The sequence below is a fragment of the Chamaea fasciata genome, unplaced genomic scaffold, assembly GCF_029207755.1.
Source record: "Chamaea fasciata isolate MVZ Bird 193981 ecotype frontalis unplaced genomic scaffold, bChaFas1.0.hap1 SCAF_7, whole genome shotgun sequence".
Lineage (NCBI taxonomy): Eukaryota > Metazoa > Chordata > Aves > Passeriformes > Sylviidae > Chamaea > Chamaea fasciata.
In genome coordinates, this window is record NW_027094092.1 from 11,539,612 (window position 1) to 11,559,156 (window position 19,545).

At 39.1% G+C, this 19,545-nt stretch overlaps 1 long non-coding RNA gene across 1 annotated transcript; it reads left to right on the forward strand.

Annotated features, from left to right (window-relative positions):
- The first annotated feature begins 4,687 nt into the window (after nucleotides 1–4,687).
- LOC136291714 (uncharacterized) lies at nucleotides 4,688–9,769 on the forward strand. Its single transcript, XR_010721674.1, has 3 exons — nucleotides 4,688–4,754; nucleotides 8,209–8,252; nucleotides 9,661–9,769. It is a non-coding gene; the product is annotated as an uncharacterized lncRNA (long non-coding RNA).
- The last annotated feature ends 9,776 nt before the right edge of the window (nucleotides 9,770–19,545 follow it).

The window sequence follows — 19,545 nt, forward strand, 5'->3', positions numbered from 1 at the left end:
CTCCTGCATCATGTTCAAAACTCTTCCCAGTGTGCTGTGCTGTGTTGCATCATGCCAGCCCAAGCCTGGTGCCATGGGGCCGGGAATCCCTGGGGGCAGGGGAGGCACAGCCTGCTCTGGACACGTGGGAACTACCATGGAGACATTCAGCCCCTCAGCTGGGAAAAGTGTTGCTCTAGCACACCCTTCATCTGCTATCTAGATGATTTCTATTGTGAAAAGATATTTAGTGGAGTGGGAATATGCAATTTCTTCCTTTCACTGGTCTTAACTAGGGCATACTGTAAATATATGAGTATATTTATAGCTACAGAACTCAGCCTTTTACTCTGCTTGTCAGAAACCTGTAGAATTAGCCTGATTCTGTGTTTATTGGCTTTTACTGCTTCCAAACGATGCACAATTTACAAATAAATTTACATTGGTTGCCTCACCTCTTCCCAGATGTCAGTACTATAATGCCCTTCTCATTTTGAGTCAAGTTCTCCATTATTAATTCAGCCGGTTGTAATTAAATGCTTAACTAATCAATTTTTTTTTTTCTCCTGAGTACCTGTGCAAGTGCATCGAAGGCTGATTGATTTAACTGGGGTCACTCAGATATAAATTGAGCCTTAACACTCTGGTATGTGAGAAGCAAAGAGGCAGAGGCTCTCTGAGAAGGGAGTAAGAGGACTTGTGACTTTTAGCCTTGTGGATGTTTTCTTGTCGTTCCAGTAGGGAGGAAAAAAAATGGTTCTGGAGCTAGAGATCCAAAAATTTTATGGAAATTTGTGTTATTATTTTACCTGCCTAAACGGAGATTCTGATTTCAAAATGTATGCAACAGCATTAGCTGTTTTCTCTTTTTTTTTTCTTTTTTCTTTCTTTCTTCTTCTTTTTTTTCTTTTCTTTTTTAACACTTTCTCATGGGAAGAAAATGAGAATTCTTTTAAAGGAATTGAAGGTGAGTAAACACCAAAGGCGATGCTGGGGGTGAGGGGTGGCACTGCAGTGGTTTTGTCAGAGAAGTTAAGTTCTGTGTATAACTTTCCTCACCGATTTGAGCAAAGGTGTTTCTGCAGCTCTTACGGAAAGATAAAATGCTTACACAGATGCAAAGGGGTGAGAGATGGATTTTTTTTTCCCCTGCTCAGTTATATTTTGCAATTGAATGGGTATTTTCTCAGGTTACTGTTAGGTGCTGCTCACTGCCAGAGGTGGTGGTACAGCCTGAATGGGTCAGTAAACTTTACTGATGTAGCAAAACTCATTTTTTCCTAATATTTCTTGTAGAACGACACAGCCTCTGGGAACAGGAGATTCAGAGTCCCGGGGTAAAGCAGGTGGAAGTTCGGTGCTGGGCTGTCTGCAGGGCATCAGCAGCGCTGGTACCTCCAAAGCAAGGCAGCTGGCTCCCTCTGCTGCTGTCAGCACGACCTGAGTCGTTTTAAACAAGGAGAATTTGCCTCCCCCACGTCCTGCGGGTTCCAGTATCATTGCACCTTCTGGTTTTAATATGGTCTCCTTCCATGGGAGGTAGCTACAGGTCTGCATATTCCCTCTTGGCTTAAAATCTTTGCAGACTTTTACAGAGATGAATATATGTATTATAACCGAGAATCAAACTGTAATGTGGCAGCTGAGTGTAAGCATTTTAGGTAAGACCTCCATAAAACCATAATTACACCCATCTGTTTCCCTTAAGTACCCAGTAGAAAACAGTTAGCACTTATATATCTCTTGATAGCTCTCTCTCAATCTGGTGTTATGGGGAAAGAGGGAAGTTAATTTCCCCCTTTATTTTCTTTCTGGAAAAAGATATTGCTTAAATACAAATTTGTGAGTAAAGCAAGCTGAAAGTGTTTGTCAAAGGAGGCTGATTTGTAGATGGAGAGTGTCAAAGCAACAGTTTTTCTCAAGTCTCTCTAACCCTTATGCACCATTTACGGAAAAGACAGAACAGGCACATTTCTAATAAAGTTGTGGCCATATGAATAGATATTAACAATAAAAATTCCCACGTACTATTTCTTAAAAATGTGAGCAGTTTCATCAAAACTTTTGGATATGAAAAGTGCTTGGCAAACAGCTATAAACCGATTTCTCATTGAGAAGATGCACAAATGAGCCTTGCCCTTATGGCCTGGCTGTTCTGTGATTGTTTGACTAGATTATGCTCACCTGGGGTTAAATTGGTGAACACCTCAGTCGAAGAGGAGTGAGAGAGGCCGATTTCCACTGTGTCAGCGCTGATAAACTGACTGATATATTTTATATAGAGAAAAAAAAAAAAAGAGAGAGAGAAAATAACTGATTTGAGGCATTATTGGGAAGGGGGAAAACGGACTACGAGAAGCTGTCTGCTTGTGGGGTTTATACCACCTATTGATAACCATTTGGGGGACATCAGAGTTAGGATATTTGATACTTCACGCTTTAAAATATGGTCACTTACAAGAACTTGCTGATCTGGACACAACCAAGTTCCCTAAAGGTGAGCTCCTCCTTCCTTCTGAAATGTCCTCGTGTACCGTAGCGCTTGCAAGTCGCTGTGGACTCTCAATGACTTGGGAACTCATTAGAAGGAACTTGAAACCTCCCACAGCCCAACAGTCCCGGGACACTCCAACTGGGAGCGGGATGAGCATGGGGAGCTGGAACAGCGGCTTCCCAGGGAGGGTCCCGCTAACCTTACAATGTCCCGGGCAGGGTTCCCCTCATCCCGGCCGTGTCCCGGGGCAGGGTTCCCCTCATCCCGACCGTGTCCCGGGCAGGGTTCCCCTCATCCCGGCCGTGTCCCGGGGCAGGGTTCCCCTCATCCCGGCCGTGTCCCGGGGCAGGGTTCCCCTCATCCCGGCCGTGTCCCGGGCAGGGTTCCTCCCGATCCCGGCTGCTCCCTCCTCCCGGTCCCGCGGCACCAGTAGATGGAGCTCCAGGATCCCGATTGCTGGGGGATCGTGAAATGAGTGTCGAAGGGGCGGGCGACGCCGTGGTATTTTCCTGTGGCGCTGGCGTTTGCCCTTTGCTATGCCGACGAACTTCTCAGGATCTGAAAAGTCAGGTTGGCCAAAAAAAATTTCCTTATGCGTTTCACGGAAGGATAGAACGATTTGGTTTGGGAGGGACCTTAAAGATCACCGAGTTTCCATCCCCCTACCAGGTGTAGGGACGCCTTCCACCAGACCAGGCTGCTCATGGCCCCGTCCACCCTGGCACTGAACACGAACTGATGGGGCATCCACAGCTTCTCCGGGCAACCTGTGCCAGTGTCTCACAACCTTTAGAGATAAGAATTTCTTCCTGATGTCCAGTCTAAACCTACGATCAGTTTAAAATCATCCCCCCTTGTCCTGCCCCTACATGCTCATGTAATCAGTTCTTCTCAGTCTCTCTTGCAGCTCCCTTCAGGTATGAGTAGGCTGCAATTAGGTCACTTTGGAGCTTCCTCTTCTCCAGGCTGAACAAACCAAACGGTCTCAGCCTTTCCTCATAGGAGAGGTTCTCCATCCCTCAGATAAATTTGGTGGCCTCCTCTGGTCTGGCTCCAACAGGTCTCTTCAGAGAAAAATCCCCTCCCTCACGTGGTGCCCTCCTGGTGCTCTGGATGCAGCCCAGAATAGGGTTGGGTTTCTGGGCTGGGAGCTGACTCTGCTGGGTCATGTCTGGTCTTTCATCCACCATTTATTGCTGGGTGTCTCTGCCCAAACTAGGCTTTCAAAATTTCCCCTGCTGCCAGTGACACTGCAGCACTTAACACCAAATTATCACTGCCAGGGCAATTAAAGATAATGACACTTAATAAGCCTATTTTGCATGTTGTGTCTATCTAAGTAAAAGCTTCTCTGCATCCTTATTTAGGCTCTTACTAGATTCACACTACTGTATGATAAAAGACATCATTTTCCATCTCAGCGAACCTGTTTCCTGAGGTGTTGCTGGGGCAGGGTGGCCGGTGGCACTTTATCTGCTGTGTATTTCACGCCAGACCTGTCCAAAACAGAAATAACTCTCTTTAGGCCCAAAGGAGAGAAGCAGGTGTACTCACACATCACAGGATAAATATTTAGATAAATAGCAATGGTATCTAAAGCCCTATCTAAAGCTTTCCTATGGACTTTCTGTTAGTACATACTTATGCCGGATTCTGTTCAAAGCACAGCTAAGTAGCACAGAGCAGTCAGAGCTTTCTAAATTCCCCTTTCAGATAAAGAAGTTTAGATGTCACATGTCAAATGTAATCTGACCTCAGGGGTTTCAGCCTAGTCTTTATCAGGCATTTCTCACCCTTGAGAAAATGCCTGGCTTTTGAAACAATGCCTTCTTTCAAGAACTTTGGCTTGATATTGTGGCGTGAAGGTCAAGATTGTCTTGTACTGACTGGCAGGAGCACAGCAGCTTTCACAGTGGTTCCTTTCTTCATATGTGGCTTTTACTTGTGCTTAACATTTTGAACTAGAAAATGAAGAGAATGAGAAAGTATCATTTTCTGTGTGAGGCTTTGATGTGTTTTGTCTTTTAGCCTTGCTATTGTTGTCGTATTGTCATAATGCTGAGTTCTTATTCTCCTATTAACTGATGCCCTTTATTTGACAGCACTGTTTACTTTTGTTGGTCTTAAATTTCTGCCAAGGTACACAGACAATTTTGACTTGTACCTTTCAGTGGAAGGACACAGAGACCATTCAGCGTGTCTCCTCTGTGCAGGCTACCAATGGAGTAAACAAAGAATGGACCTGTACGAGCCAGGTCAGCTCAACCCGGACAAAATGAAAGTAAGTTACAGCAGAGGCAGGCTGGGAGCAACCACCAGAAGGGCTGGAAAAGGTTATGTGGAAATGGATATATTCTCAGATCTGAATAGGTGTTGTAAAAGGAGCCTGCAAATTGTACGCTTGAAATTGAGCCCCAGAGGCAGTTAGCCAGCGGATAGCTGGCTGGGGACCGTGGGGCAAATTCCCCTGGGAACAGCCCTGCTTAGGTTAGGTTACATGTTCTTGTCATCACCCACCCTGTATGAAGTCCTTCCACTCCTGCCCCGGGTGGCTGTCAGGTGCCTGTGTGAGCTGGCTCTTGGCCTGCTTTCTTGGGGTGGGACAATATGCCAGGAGTAACGCACTTGTTTGGCAGCTGTGGATTGGAACATGAATCTGCAATGTGGGGGTCTTAGAGGAGCCCGTGTTGCTCTTGATTCACAAGCCACAGTGGTCAAACAAGCAATTTTTTGTGATGTAGCTGGTGTGTTGTGTGTGACCTCTTCTAGTGGAAGTGGCCTTTTCTCAGAGGTACCTGAGTCACTCACTGTCACCTCAGGCTACACTTGCTGTGATGTATTTTTTTTCTCAGACTGAAACTGAAGTAATTTAGAAAGCATGCCTGGAAGGACAAGAGAGAGATGGCTTAAGTAGCAGGGCTCTTCCCAAACTCTCAGGAATAGCAAATGTTGAGGAATTGAAGTATACTTATAACCCATTCCTTTTATTTATTTTATTTTTTTTTTTCAACACGGGAGCCATTTTCACCTGTTTTCAGGTTATTCCGGGTCCGACCAATACATCCCCATGTCTTTATGTCTAGGAATTTCATAATCTTTCTTCAGGAAAAAAATAGTGTCAACTATGCTGGCATACAAACAATGCATAATAATCTACCTGGAGAAAAGGATACATCTGCTGCTTGAGTCCTTAAAAGTCCAGCTCCTAAATGTGTGAATATCTGAGATCTAACAGTAAATTTTGGCAAGGTGGCCTATCTGTTTGAAATATACTTGTTTCAAAGTCCTGTGTAATATGGTGATATCAAGAGTTGGGGAGAGCATCTTTAAGCCTGGCTTTTAAAACTTCTCCTCTTTAGGACTAATTCTTTCTGAAGCAAACCTTGGGAGTCAATTGTGGGTTTGTCAGGAGATGCCAAGCTCTTAAAAACACAGTGGGAGAGGCCACTGGAGTGAGCCACTTCCAGTCAGCATGAGCTGGAACTGAGTGCCCTGAGGTAGCTGAGGGAGACTGCAGCACCTTCAGATTCCTATTTTGTAATGTATAATGAGCAGACTAAAAGCACTTTTTAAAAATAGAACCTTTTAATATTTTCTTTTTTTTTTCTTTTTTTTTTTTTTTAACTGGAAAATCAAATATATTTCAATCAGGTACTTCAGGCATTGGTACCTATGAAAGAAAAATGACGTTATTTTTCGCATGGAAAGAATGTTGGATGATTTAGGAAAGAAAATGGATAGCTACCGCATGAAGGTAGCTTTTAGTGTGCTGATCCCCAGAGCTGCTGCCCCATGGGCTGGGAGCTGACTGCAGGCACAAGATTTGATGTGATGTTTGCTGCCTCTCCAGTGGTGATTAACCTGGGGGAAATAAATGTAATTAGTTGAAGTACCTTATATTTTATGTTCCTACGGAATGTTATAGTTTAAGGATAGTACTTACATTTATTAGAAACACCTCTTTAAGAGTGTTGTTTGGTTGAGTCTTTTCCTAAAATAAATTTATCTGGGTCTTAATAATTCCAGTGCCAAGGATTAAGGTCTCTCTTACAGGCAGCCCACACAGTAGCTCCTAAAGTTCCACTTCTTCCACAGAATTTTGTGAAAAACCCAAATACAAAGCACCAGGCATGGATTCACCTGCAGGATGTATCTTGTGTGCTGGGACGGCCTTGTCCCTCCAGTCCTCATGAGCTATGGGTGGATTTCCTGGATGGTCCTGAGTTTATTTATGTCTCAAAGGTGATTTATGGCTCATGGTGTTTGTTTTAAATGAGTTAAAAAGTAGAGAGTTAATTTAACTTACAGTTAATAAATTGTAAGTATCTAGATTTTTCTGGCTTACCAGCTGAAGATCTTGGTATTCTCTCATATTTAACAGTCTGTCTGTTTTCATTATGAACTGAATTTGCAATAAAGTACAGGGTTTAATTTTGATAAAATTATTATTGGATAATGTGTATTGCTAACTTTCTCTGTTTGCCCATAATAATCCAGGTTATCCATGTATTGCAGGAAAGGTCATCTAAGAGTTACTTGACTCAAGTACAGCATGTTGGCAATATGAAATTTCATCTTTTTAAATCAAGACATAAATAAGTCCTTTAACTTTACTGCTACTTTCCCCCCTCTTTCCCAATAATGTAGCTATGTCCTGATTGTATGGCAGTACAAACATTCAGATTCCTTGATCAAATCTTCCCCATAATTGTGCAGACCTTGATCCTATAAAGCCCTTGCATTCTTCACATAGATGTTTTGTTTTGTTTTGTATTATTCATTTAGAGACGGAAATAATGCTTTGCAGTCAGTTTATTTTGATATTCTGAAACCAGTAAACAGTGTCCATGTCAGGACTAAGGCACAAAGGTTAGCTGCTGAGTCTGGCTCTGTTGCATAACTGTTCTGGGGTTAAGACATGTACTTAGTGTTCCAGATCTCTGATAGTATTCATAATTCTAGAAAAAAAATCAGTTAATGAAAAGGAACACTTTTTAAAACATGTAACATTATGTCATGCAAAAGACATGCAGTGAGAGGGTCGGATTGCATCTGAGTGTTTTCCAGCACTGAAAATGTGGCAATACTTCCTCAAAATTAATATGCTCTTCCTGAAATGCATTATTTACCAGAGACATGGGAGTTGTGGGGATTTGGGTTGGTATGGCCGTGATTTTAATTCACCATCTGCCTCCCTAGACCCTAATAGCCTTTCATTTATTTCATATTCACTAGGGCGTAGGAAATGCTCAGGGTGTTTAAAATATTACGTGGTTTAAAAAGAACTAGATAAAAGAAATTATAATTATTAAGTACAGGGGGAATTGCAGTGAAAAGTTTTTGAGTGCTTTCCAGGAGGATGCACAAGCTCAGACTTGCCTGATCTATTTCCCCCTATGTCCTTTCACAGTCTCTTTTTCTGAGCCATTTGGGAAGCTTCCTTATCTGCACATTGCTCTGTAAGGGGTAGGTGTGCCATCTGCATATTATTGTAAATTAGAGGATCCATCCATCTACTATCTTAGAGTATGGCTTTCCTGCAGGACTTTGTTAAATTGTGTAAATTTAATTTTCATATCCCTTCTGGAATATTGAACAAAACTAATTTTATGACTGTGGGGTTTGAAAGCAGAAGGGGCAGTAAGTTAATATAATTAATCATTGTGTCATTGCAGCAGAATAATGGACTAATTCTCTTCGTAATTTCCAGTTACTTATCATTTGAAATCTCACAGGGAAAACAGCACCGTGTAGAAAGAACAAGGAACAACCAATTAAAGTAAGTGTTTTGTTTCATCATCTTAAGCAACTGTAACAGAACTGAGGAAACTCTGGTTGTGATTTATTAGTTGCATTTTTTGAGTTTTTATATACAGTTGGATATTTGCCTGAACTGTTTCATATGGAAAAAGTAATGAATTTCCCCACATTGACATATTTTTGTGCATCAAATTTGCATTTTTAAAAAACAGTCAAGTACACAGAATAATTAGCTTGAGTTAAAATGAAGAAAACAAGCCATCTAAAACTCTTTGTTAAAAATTTTAGATATTTTTTATGCCAGCTCTGAAAAATTAACCCCCCTGCAATTATAAAAAATCTACTGTGATCTGTCAGCAGATCCTAATTCGTGGCTCTTAAGCTAAATACTTATGTTTTACTTACAGGACTGTTTTGAATATTTATTTTGCAGCTGATCATTCTAAATGTACCTGCTACCTGCCACTCATTTTGATGTGGGACTGTGGACTCTACTAAATCTTTGCAGGTTCAGGTTTAGACTGGCACAACAAAGATGACCAACATCTCTGCTATCCCACACTGGGTTTGGAATCTGGATGATTTTAGAGAGAAGGTGAAAGAGAACAAATAGGAATGAGGCACTGATTGAACTAATGGAGGAGCTGGGGAAAAAAGCACCACAGGAGTGGCTGTGTGGAGCCCATAACGATGCAGCTGAGTGCCAGATGAGGCGATGGAAAGGCAGAGTGGGAATGCAGGAGGGAATAGGAAATTTTGGCATGTGTGAGATAAGACTGTGTGGGATGGGTAAAACAGGAAGAAGAGGAAGATAATTTGGTAGCTTCTGTTACTGTACAGAGTTCAGCATCATTTCTGGCAGCAAGCTGGAAAGCATTTAAAGGCTGAGCTTTCAACTAAAAATTCTCATTAAGTAGAGGCCCAGTAACCCTGTCTGAAAGGTTAAAGCAAAAACACCAAACAAGGCAGCATTTCCCCCACTGTTTTTTTATTGAACTAATTGAACTGAACTTGGACAAAATACTTACTTGGTCCTTTTTGTTTTCTTCTCTTGAACAGGAATTCTGCATGAACTGTTTTTTAGTTTGAAGTTTTACTAATTTGGAACAACTTTAGTCACTGCTGAACCCAAATGAGAACCCAACTGAATAACTAACATGTTTGACTGTCTAAGTAGATGTAAAATTTCAGGATTAGTTTGTGGCGATACTGTTTTCTTCATTTTTCATTTTGATACCACTTTTCATTTATCCTGCCCAGATCCCTTCCAGGCTCCTGCTTTGAATCAGTTGGAGCTATAGCTTGTAAAAAACCTTCTGGTGGGATGAATTGGAGAGAATTCATGTTGGGGTTTAGACTGTGTGAATAACATTGCTCAGAGCCCTCTTTTTTTGATATTGCTCTATCACTGCTTCCATCCTCACAAGGAGCTTCAGGAAGGGTGCAGAGCAATGACCTACCTGCCTGCCAGACACCGGGGAGAATATTTCTTCATGTTGTGCTGTGCTGTGAAGTCAGCTGTCCTCACTGCCTAATTGTCAGGTGAGCACTGCTGTGACAAGTCACTTGGAAAAAACAGGTATTGGGTGGGTTTTCATCTAGAGCTGACATCAGGTGTTTTTAGGAAAAAAGCTGGGAGATTAATATAGAAATTGCCATGCAAGAGTTCATGCCAGCTATGTTGTTAGCAAACTTAAATGCTGCACAAGCAAGCTTTTGGAGTTTGGTTTTTGTTTTCCTCTCTCTGGAGAACATGGTGTCAAGAGCCCATTTTTTATTTTAAGAATAGTCTCAAAGACTTGATTGTTCTTTGATCCTAATGCTGTGCTGAAGGTAGTTCAAAGTTATAAGGAGTTATGTATGCTGTGTCTTAATGAAATGCTTGTCTGAAATTGTACTGATAGCCTGCTGTGAAAAAATCAATTTGCCATCAGCAACTGAATGTACTTGATGCTCAATTTAGTTCACCCAACTATTTCACGTTCGTTCCCTGTAGTAAAACAAAAGGGTCCTGAGAATTAATTACAGTGTTAGCATCTGCTTGTGGCAGCTTTGCTGATATACATGAAGGAATAAGACACTTGAGGTGGAAGGGAGATGGAGTGAAAAGTTTTTCCCCCTGCCATTTCTTATGCAAATATATTTTAAAGGACAGGCTCCTCTGGTGCCTCCTGTACTTTTTCTTTTGGCATTAGAGCACTCAGCTGTGTTTAAAACTAGCAAATAATAATTGCTTCCAGATAATTTGTGTTATGCCACTTTTTTGTAGTTCATATTTCCATAACTATTGCTGGCTGCACAGTGGAGTACTGTTTATTTGAATGTTGGTAATAACATTTCTTAGTTTAAAGTAAATCCCACACATTTTGGGGTATCAGTAGATGAATGAGAAGTTGCTGAAATTGCAGGTTCCTGAGACTCCCAATGTTGAATCTTGTGTTAATGTAATTCCAACTCACTGTGCCAAGCACATTGTGGAACAGCCTTGAATGCTGGACAAGAATACTTTTGTCTTGTACTTAGTCTTCTTTAACAGTTTCACCTTGTTTAACATTATAAGTTGTCAGTGTTCTCACACGCCAACCTAAACTGAGGTTTTCTTGTGCGGAACATATAAACTGAGCTGCAATATAAGCTCACAAAATAACAGTAACTTTAGGATTTTAATATTTGATAATTTTGTATTTTAATGCATATTCAAGTAAATATATCTTGGTCACTTGGTCTAGGAGAAGGATCAAGTCCTGTAATTTTTGTCCGGGATTTTTTTTATTTAATTTTTTTTTCCCCTGAGGCATCACAAGGTATAAATTATCTTTCTTGGAATGCCTGAGAAAACATGATCTCTCAAATCCAAGAGATTTTCATTATTTTTAAGTTGTCTGTAAGTTCTGTCATGTCAGATTTGAAATGTGTTCATCTGCAACACTGTATTTTGGAGAGGATCATCTTAGACTTCTGTGAGAGAGTGCTTGAAATTGAATCTTGTCATGGATGATTGTGATGCCTATAATGGTGGTAGAGTTGTCCTGTTTGCACTGGAGAATGATTTTACTTCATGTAATTATAATAAACACCCTAATTTTGGTGAAGTAAGACCAGGTTCATCTAAATTTCCTCTCCATTAGGTTGCCATGTACCAAATGCTTTTACATTCTTAACTCCTAAGAAGATTGTTGAAGTAGTCCCTGACACTGGTCAGGTGCAGTGGTAATTAATACTGAAGCAAAAAGAAAAACATATAAATTAAATATTTATAAATTAATACTCTTCTAAAACTGCAGTATCATAGTATGACATTTCATATGCACACCTGCATATTTTGTTTCTTTTATCCTCTAAAATTTTAACTGAGGGTTCAAAGAGTTTTCTTTGCTCCCCATTAGCTCAGAAATGGAAGAGCATTTCTGCGTTTTGCAGATATGCTTTATTAGAACATCACATGGCATGAAATTTAAACTCTCTACATGTAGAACTGTTTTTGAAAGAACATTTGCTGCTCCTCCGGACAAAACACATCCTCTAAATAATTTTTTTGTAACACTTAGCAAGGCCATCCTAATCAGGAAAAAAGTCATATTTCTTCATAAAAATAAAGTCGTTATTTATTAAAAGTGCTGTTGAGAATGTTTGTCATCTCTTTAGACATGAGCAGATACTCAGGTGAATTGAAAACTAGTGTTTTTTAGTATTCTTGAATATAGTTTTTTCAAGGTATATGCTTCATGTGTTGTTTGGCAGTATTGAGTGGAAAGAAAAGTAGAAACCTATTCTATCATTCCTTAATTCCTTTAGTGTGTGGTAATTGTTACCTTGAAAATACATGATACATATTTACATAAGCTATAAGACTTCCAAACCATTTTTTTCTGCGTTAGCTGTGGTCCACAAGGCGTGTGGAGTCTTCCAATCTCCATTCCTTGCATGAGAAATAGTTGTCAAAAAGAAGTGGATTTTTTTGAATACTTCAACAAAATAGAAATGGGAATTTGTATGTGGTTTCAATTTGATAGGAAGGGAAACAATTTTTTTTTTGGCGTGGGAAAACTATTCCTGATAGCCTAATATTTAATACAGTTGGGAGGAAAACTGTAGGTTTTGTACACCACTTAATTTCTCTAGACATTGAAATATCTTCACCTGGAGAAGCAGCCTATTTTGTGTCTAGCATTTTTCATTAGAGATACTAATTAGCAATAGCTAACAAATGATGCTGTTATGCATTAATACTCAGAAGTGCATCCAGGATGGATGGATCCACACTGGATCCATCACTGAAATTGGGGACACCTGCTCTCAGAGCTCTGGGCAAGATACCAAATGCAGAAATTGTATTGAAACAGCATGTATAGAGTATTAAATAGATTGTTTTGTGGATTTTTTTGAAGTAAGCTTCCTTTGTGTGGTTGCCTGCACTGCTTGGAATTGGACCTGATCATTCAGATTGTGCCAGGTAGAAGATCCAGTGGAGGGGTGAGGGGTCTCTTGTCTTTACCCATGTTTGGTGTCAGTAAAATATAGAATATTTTGTTACACTCCCATTTAACATAGTTCAGTTTTCAAGCCAGATCATTGCCCTGATTAACTCCTCACTACCCTTGTTTATCTCTGTGGCAAAGAGACCTTTCCTTCAGCTTTGAAGGGCCTTCATTACTTACCTTTCCTTGATTTGTGGTAGCTACATAAATCCCACTGTAACCCTCATCTTCTTTTATGGTAGCAGAAGGGTTTCAAGTCCACCTTAAAATACTTCACGAGTTGAACTCACGTGCGTAGTTAAGAAAAATAAATTCAATAAGGTCCTTTGTTCAAATAACTCCTCTCTGTTGACCATGTTTAGACATACGGGGCAAAGGCACACATAACAGAATGCTCCTTTCTTCTGTTGTCATTTCAGTCCAGCTCATAAATTTGCCAGATTTTGATTTTTTCCCCCTAAGTTTTCCTAAAATAATCAATTGTAGCCCTGGTTTGTGCCTGACATGTTTTAGTTTCTGAAATTCCTTTCCCAAGGAATTTTCTGTAATCAAGAGACATGTTTTGGTAACGGCAAAAATGTTTACACGTTTCCCCTAGGACGTGCTTCTTGATGTCCCTCTGGTCTGACCAATGTGATTGAAAAAGTTTGTCTTCTTGTCACCAATCAAATTGGTCTGTGTAGAATGTTATAAAAAGGGAGACATTTTCCACAAATAAAAAAGTCACTTTTTCAGCCTCCTGAAGTCGGAGTCTTTGTGTCGTCATAGTGTACAATAGCGACAATCAATGATACAATCAAACTAATGTTATTATTTATGATGTTACAGCACAGTTGGTAATTTTTTTGTGCTCTTGTACCTACCAGAAAACCAACCAAATGGACTTTTTACTTGTGGGATGTTTTTATTTTATTGTTTCCTTGTTTGTTGGCTGCTTTGCACTGAAACAATGTTTTCATCTGTTTCCTTACCCAAGGCAGAAAAGTCTTTATTTGGACTTGTCTAATTTCTCATGTTTTTAGTGTGTAGGTATAGAAAGGTTACAGGGCTGGATTTTTAAGATGATTTCTCTTTTCATGTTTTGTCTGCAAACCAGGAGTTTAGAGGGAAGGTAGGGAATTATATTAGAACAAGTCTTTAATAAACCATCACAACAGGTACATATATTTTATTGGAGGCTATTCTGTTGCCAGAGCCCAATGCCAAAGATAAATATTTATGGAAGAGGATGGTTTTTACCTGTGTATCTTATTTCACTTATATTAGTTTTTTTTTAACTGTGGAAACCACTTCATATTCTTTGTACAGCAGTCTGTGCAAAAATTCTGCAGTAGCTTGTGTTGTAACTGAAAAAGGTTTAGGGGTCTTCCAGTTGAAGAAGTTTGGAAAAAGTGCATTAAATTTGATGGCAGGCAGCCTTTAAGGAGGAATATAGACACTTGTATTGGATGGAAGAAGTAAAGTAGCAGTAAGAATTAACTTTTACTCTTGACATTTCTCTTCAGTAAATAACTATCTTACAACAGTGCTCATAATTCACATGCCCCGTTTGTATTCTTAAATTTTGATAGATTTCTACACTTTATGACTGTTCAAACTGCATGTTGATGGCAGTGAAAAGAAATGACGTTTAATTTAGTACCACTGAGTTTTCATTTTCAAGGAATATCTTAAGTAAAATATGCCAATGTGGTACACTCTGGAAGATCCTAGGAACAGTTTTCTGTACCCTTTTCCCCCTTTCCAATTTTTGAGAGCCAGTCTTTGAGATTATAGATGTTATTTTGAGATTTTTGCATGAAGTAGATAGCTGAGCATGTGTTTGTGTGCACTCAACCATGTGTGCTCCTGGGAACTTTTTTATTTAATGTAGAAGAGAAATTGGTGCCTTCCCAGTTCATGATAACAAAATATGGAATTAAGGAATACATACATTTGATTGTGGCAGAAACCCAAACACAAAAGAACAGCACTGAGAACAAGACAGCAGGGTTAACATAACTTTTAGGGAGAAAGGCATGTTTGGTTGCTTACCTTTCCCTTCTCCTTAATATAATTACCTCATTTGTGACTTTGTATTAAAATCTGCCTTACTGTCATGTAGAAAAGTAATTTTTAATTAGTGCTACCTTCAGTGCACTTTCAGAGACCCAGTGAAATCTGTAATTACTTGCAATTTTATAATTAATTTAAAATGCATTATGGCATAGCTGTTTACTTACGTAATCTACGTAATGGTATGTAACTTCAAGCAGCATAGAATGCTTTTTATTGGCAGGCCCATGTTTAGCTGATGCTTGATTTAATTTTTAATCATAAACCTTAGCTCTTAAAGTCGAGATTTTTGTGTGTAAGTTCTGAGTGACTGAACTGTTTTGATTGGTATCAGACAGATTTAAGGCTGGCTTTACATGTTTAAGCTAGCTTTATGCATGTTATAGAGTTTTCATTATGAAAGCTTTAATGCTGAGAATACCAAGTATCAGTACACAGAATACCAAGAGATTTTTCTGCAGTCATGTCTAAAGCACTTTCTCTTTTATATTTACTATGGGAAAAGAGTTGAACTGGATGCCATGACTTGCAAATTGATCCCCATCTCAATGGTAAAATCAGTAAATGTTTGATCTGAAAGGAAGAAATATCGATGATTTCTGTATATAAATTCTAACAACTCTTTGTACAGTGGCCTTCACTTTTCATCTGGTGTCACAGCAGCTTTTATAAAGGATAACTTGTTCCTCTCTAGGCCATTAAGAAAGGAAATGTAGAATAAAGATGCCACCTTGTGGGTGAACTAAATGATGCAATAGATGATTTTAAATGTTTAACAAATAGATTCTATGCATTTGTGACTGGCTCCTGGAAATTGAGTTTATTTTTCTTAAACATTTAGAATAATTTTGGAGTTTACATTCATGATTTTTTTTTTTTTTTATGACGTACCTAAGTAACTACAGTTGGACCATTCTGGAGTAGGTGTTAAATGACTGATAAAAATTATGCTTGTAATCAGCACGGAATTTTGGCATCAAATTCACTGCAATGTTCCTTATGTATTAAAGCACAATTTTAATGCTGTCATCCTAACCTGACTGAGTGACAAAAACAAACAAACAAACAAACACCCCCCCCCAAAAAAAAAAAAAAAAAACCAAAAAACCCAAAACCGAAAAGGGGAATACTTGGCAGATATTCCCTGTATGAAAATAGAATGGTGATGCATTCAGGTTCCTATGCTGGGATTCTCAATATATGCCAAGATTAACACATCACAGATGTTAATTTGTCATTCTTAACTGCATGTTTTGGATTTCTTGCAGCATTCAATTAAATACCAGGTATCTACAGATCTTGGTGCCATGGTTTGGATTTACCTTTGCCTTGGGCAGGTTTATATAGAATGCACTGGATTTTTAGGAATTTATTTCAGTGGTTTTTGACTGGTTCAGTGGTAATGACCTCTCACAGCTGCTCTGTATGGGGAGCACAATCGAGAGAAATGGTACTAATACCTCTATTCTTGTACAGAATATTCTTGTACAGGTTTGTGGAGATTCATTCATTTGGGATTTTGCTTTGAAAAATCCATGTTTGCTGTGCACCCCAGTTTTGTTGCATAACAATCTTATAAACTCTTCAGGATCACTTAAGCTTGTTTGTGGCACTGTGAATCTTTGATGTGACACTGGTGTGAGGAACACTTTCTGCTTATTTAAGGGACTATGAGCAACATCGTGTTCCTTTGGCTTTGAATTTATTTCTTACTGGTTTGTCTGCAGGTTTCAGGAGGATGGTTAATGTAACCGATGTAAATACCTTGGTAGGATTCTTATTTTCCGTGAAATTTGGTTCAGATTAGGTAAAGGCAACTCCTGTCCTCCCCCTTTTTTATGGACAATTGGATTAATGCAGGTGGGGGCTCTGCTGTGCAGCTGAACGAGTCATTGCTGGCAATTAATTTCTCCACATCTGGCATCTCAGATTATTTTATTAAAGACATGGTTTTACTACTAGCCAAGAGATAGACACAGAGCTTTTATTTGTCAGCTGGAATGGTAGAGGAATTGCTGAAATCTGTTTCTTGCTCACATCCTGCCCCCATGAGCTGCTGAGAAGACTGTGGGAGGTTGGAGTAGCAGAGCCTTCCCTGTAAGCTCTGCTGTCCCGGGGCTCTCCTGGGGGCTGAATTGTAGTGTGGTGGCTTTTCATGGCTGATGTTGACCACAAGAGGTCAGGTATCAAAATAAATCTATTACAGCATACTGTAAAATATTCCTACCCTGAAGACGTTTTAGGCTGCTCTGTGTTATGCTCTGAGTCATCTGCCTTGGGCACCCTTAGGAAATAATCAATGACATCAGAATCATCCAAGGAGTCAAGCAATAAGTGCCAGATGCAGATTATTTTTTGTGTATGGTTGTGCACACCTTTTAAGAATGCCAAGATTTAGTGACCCAATGCCCCATTATTTCAGTGGTGTTTATGTATATTTAAACACTAGTGCAAGAAATTAACATGATATTTACTGGTTCAAAATCTATTACTGCAGCTGTCTATTCCTAAGGTCCTGTAAGAGTGCTTTTCATTGGAATGATTTTTCTCTTCTATGACAGCTGAGTATTCTGAACTTAATGTTTTGTGCCCTGCTCAGAAATGACAGGTATATACAAAATATACCCTGAAATTCATTCAAACTTTTAAACTTATTATGTCTAGCAGAGACAGATTTAAGATTACTGAGGTTTCTGGTTGAAGTACTCCAAGCAGAAATCCATACTCCATTAGGTTCTGAAACATTATGTGACCTTAATTTTCCAGGTATTTTGCCCTTCGAATTGAAGATAGTATTTTAATACTATTTAAGTCTCCTGAAGAGCCTTGTAATATGATAGGCTTAAGTTGTGAAACATTTGAAGAAAATGAAAGATAAAAAAGTAATTTAGGATTTTGTATTTTTAAAATGTATAGCAACATAAAGATATGCATCAAATAACACATTGAAATAGGTGATAAAAATTGCATATTTTCAGTGCATTTGCCAGTGAAATTATGTGTACATGCAATCAACCATATTTCTTGTATGAAGGTCTTTCTTTGCATTTGACTTTTTTAGGCAGAGGCATTTCCAGTGATTTGAATCTAGGGATTTGTCTTTTATGTTGTGGTGTACTTCACATAAAATTCTACCTGCAGAGCAGATGTAGGATCACATCTCAGGAGATGAAAGAGAATTTCAGAGCTAAACTTATTTTGCAGGTAAAAAAAAAGAAGAATTAGCTTTAAAAAAATCTTACAGAAAAAATTAGGGGAGAAATTTATGTTTTCCTATTAATAATTGCAATGTTTTCTTCCAGCAATATTAAATACAAGGAAATGAAAATTACCAGCAGCCAGTAGTATGTATGCCTAGCTCCATGAGGAGTTAGAACTGGACCTAATAAATGACAGCTATGGCTTCTGATATTTTATCCCCTCTAACACAATCCTTGAGCACTCCCATGGCTATGCAGTATGACAGAGGCAAAATACATCAATGCCAAAAACCTGGATAAAAGGAAGAGTATGCCACTGAACTACAAGGGCACTTACTCTGAATGTGAAATTATATATATTCATATGTATGTTTGTATGTTTTGTGTGTATCTTGATTGTTACCTTAAGTTTTGGTGTTTGGTTTTTTTTTTTTTTTTTTCCTAAAAATCATGTTTTATTCATATACACCAAAACAGTGTTAATGGCAGGGTTTTCTGTAACTGCATACAACACTGATTGTTGTTAAGTACTGTAACAACTTAGTGTAGGTTGCCTTACTTAAAGATTTTCATTAATTGGCTGATAAGCCCAAAATGTTATTGAATGGAACAACCATTTTGACAGGCCTGTGAGCTGATAGCTGCCTGACAGATGATACCAATGTCAAACAGAATGGCCTGGGATGTGCATGTCAGCAGTGAGACATTTTTCAGTCACAGCTTCAGCTTGGGCATTCTAGTTACTGAGCACAGGAAGGAAAGTAAAACATAACCCAGCGGGCAACCATTAATTGCATTTTGCTTGTCTGAGCTGCTGTTTGCCTTCTAGGCTGCCAAACATGGAGCTTTTCCCACGTATTTCATGAGCTGTTTCCCAATCCTGGGGGTTTGCTGAATATTTGGGATCCTTCTCTGACAGCTGCAAGTGCAGTGGTTGGTGGTGGCCACTGAATTGGGTCTTGGTCCAGTTTTGGTGGAGTCAGAATAAATTCCTTTTGCTGACAAGACTGCCAGTGCTGGTTTTAAAGCAATGCATGCTGCCTTGGCACTTGGTGAGTGTGAACATTCACCCTGTATTTCTGCCAAGCTAGGAGTAGGACAACTGTGAGTGCAGAAAGGCAGCCAGGAATCTTCTTGATTCAGAGCTGTGAAAAATGATGTCCCCTTTAGTCTGTGCTTGTGGGTTTTATTTTGCCAAAAACTGCAAACTTGACCCCTGATTTGCTAAATTTTACTAACTAGCAACTGCAAGCAATCTAAAAAAGGCTGTTTCAAATGATTCAAGATTGTATATTTGTTGGGTTTTTTTCTGTTTCATCTAGAAAGCTGTGAAGTTTTGTGTCTACTTTACTAAGAGTAATTAGCCCAGCATTCTGAAATGCACAGAATGAAGGAAGGAAGTTAGGAAGATTATGAAAAGGAAAATGCCATCAGAATATGAAAAGGTTAAAAACTTACAAAAATTTCCATTGTTGGTGGGGTTAAAAAAGATCTCCGTCATATTTCTAGAAATACTGAGTATACACTATAACACATCCACTTAGTACCTAGAATTTTCATGAGCCATAATTTTTGTAAT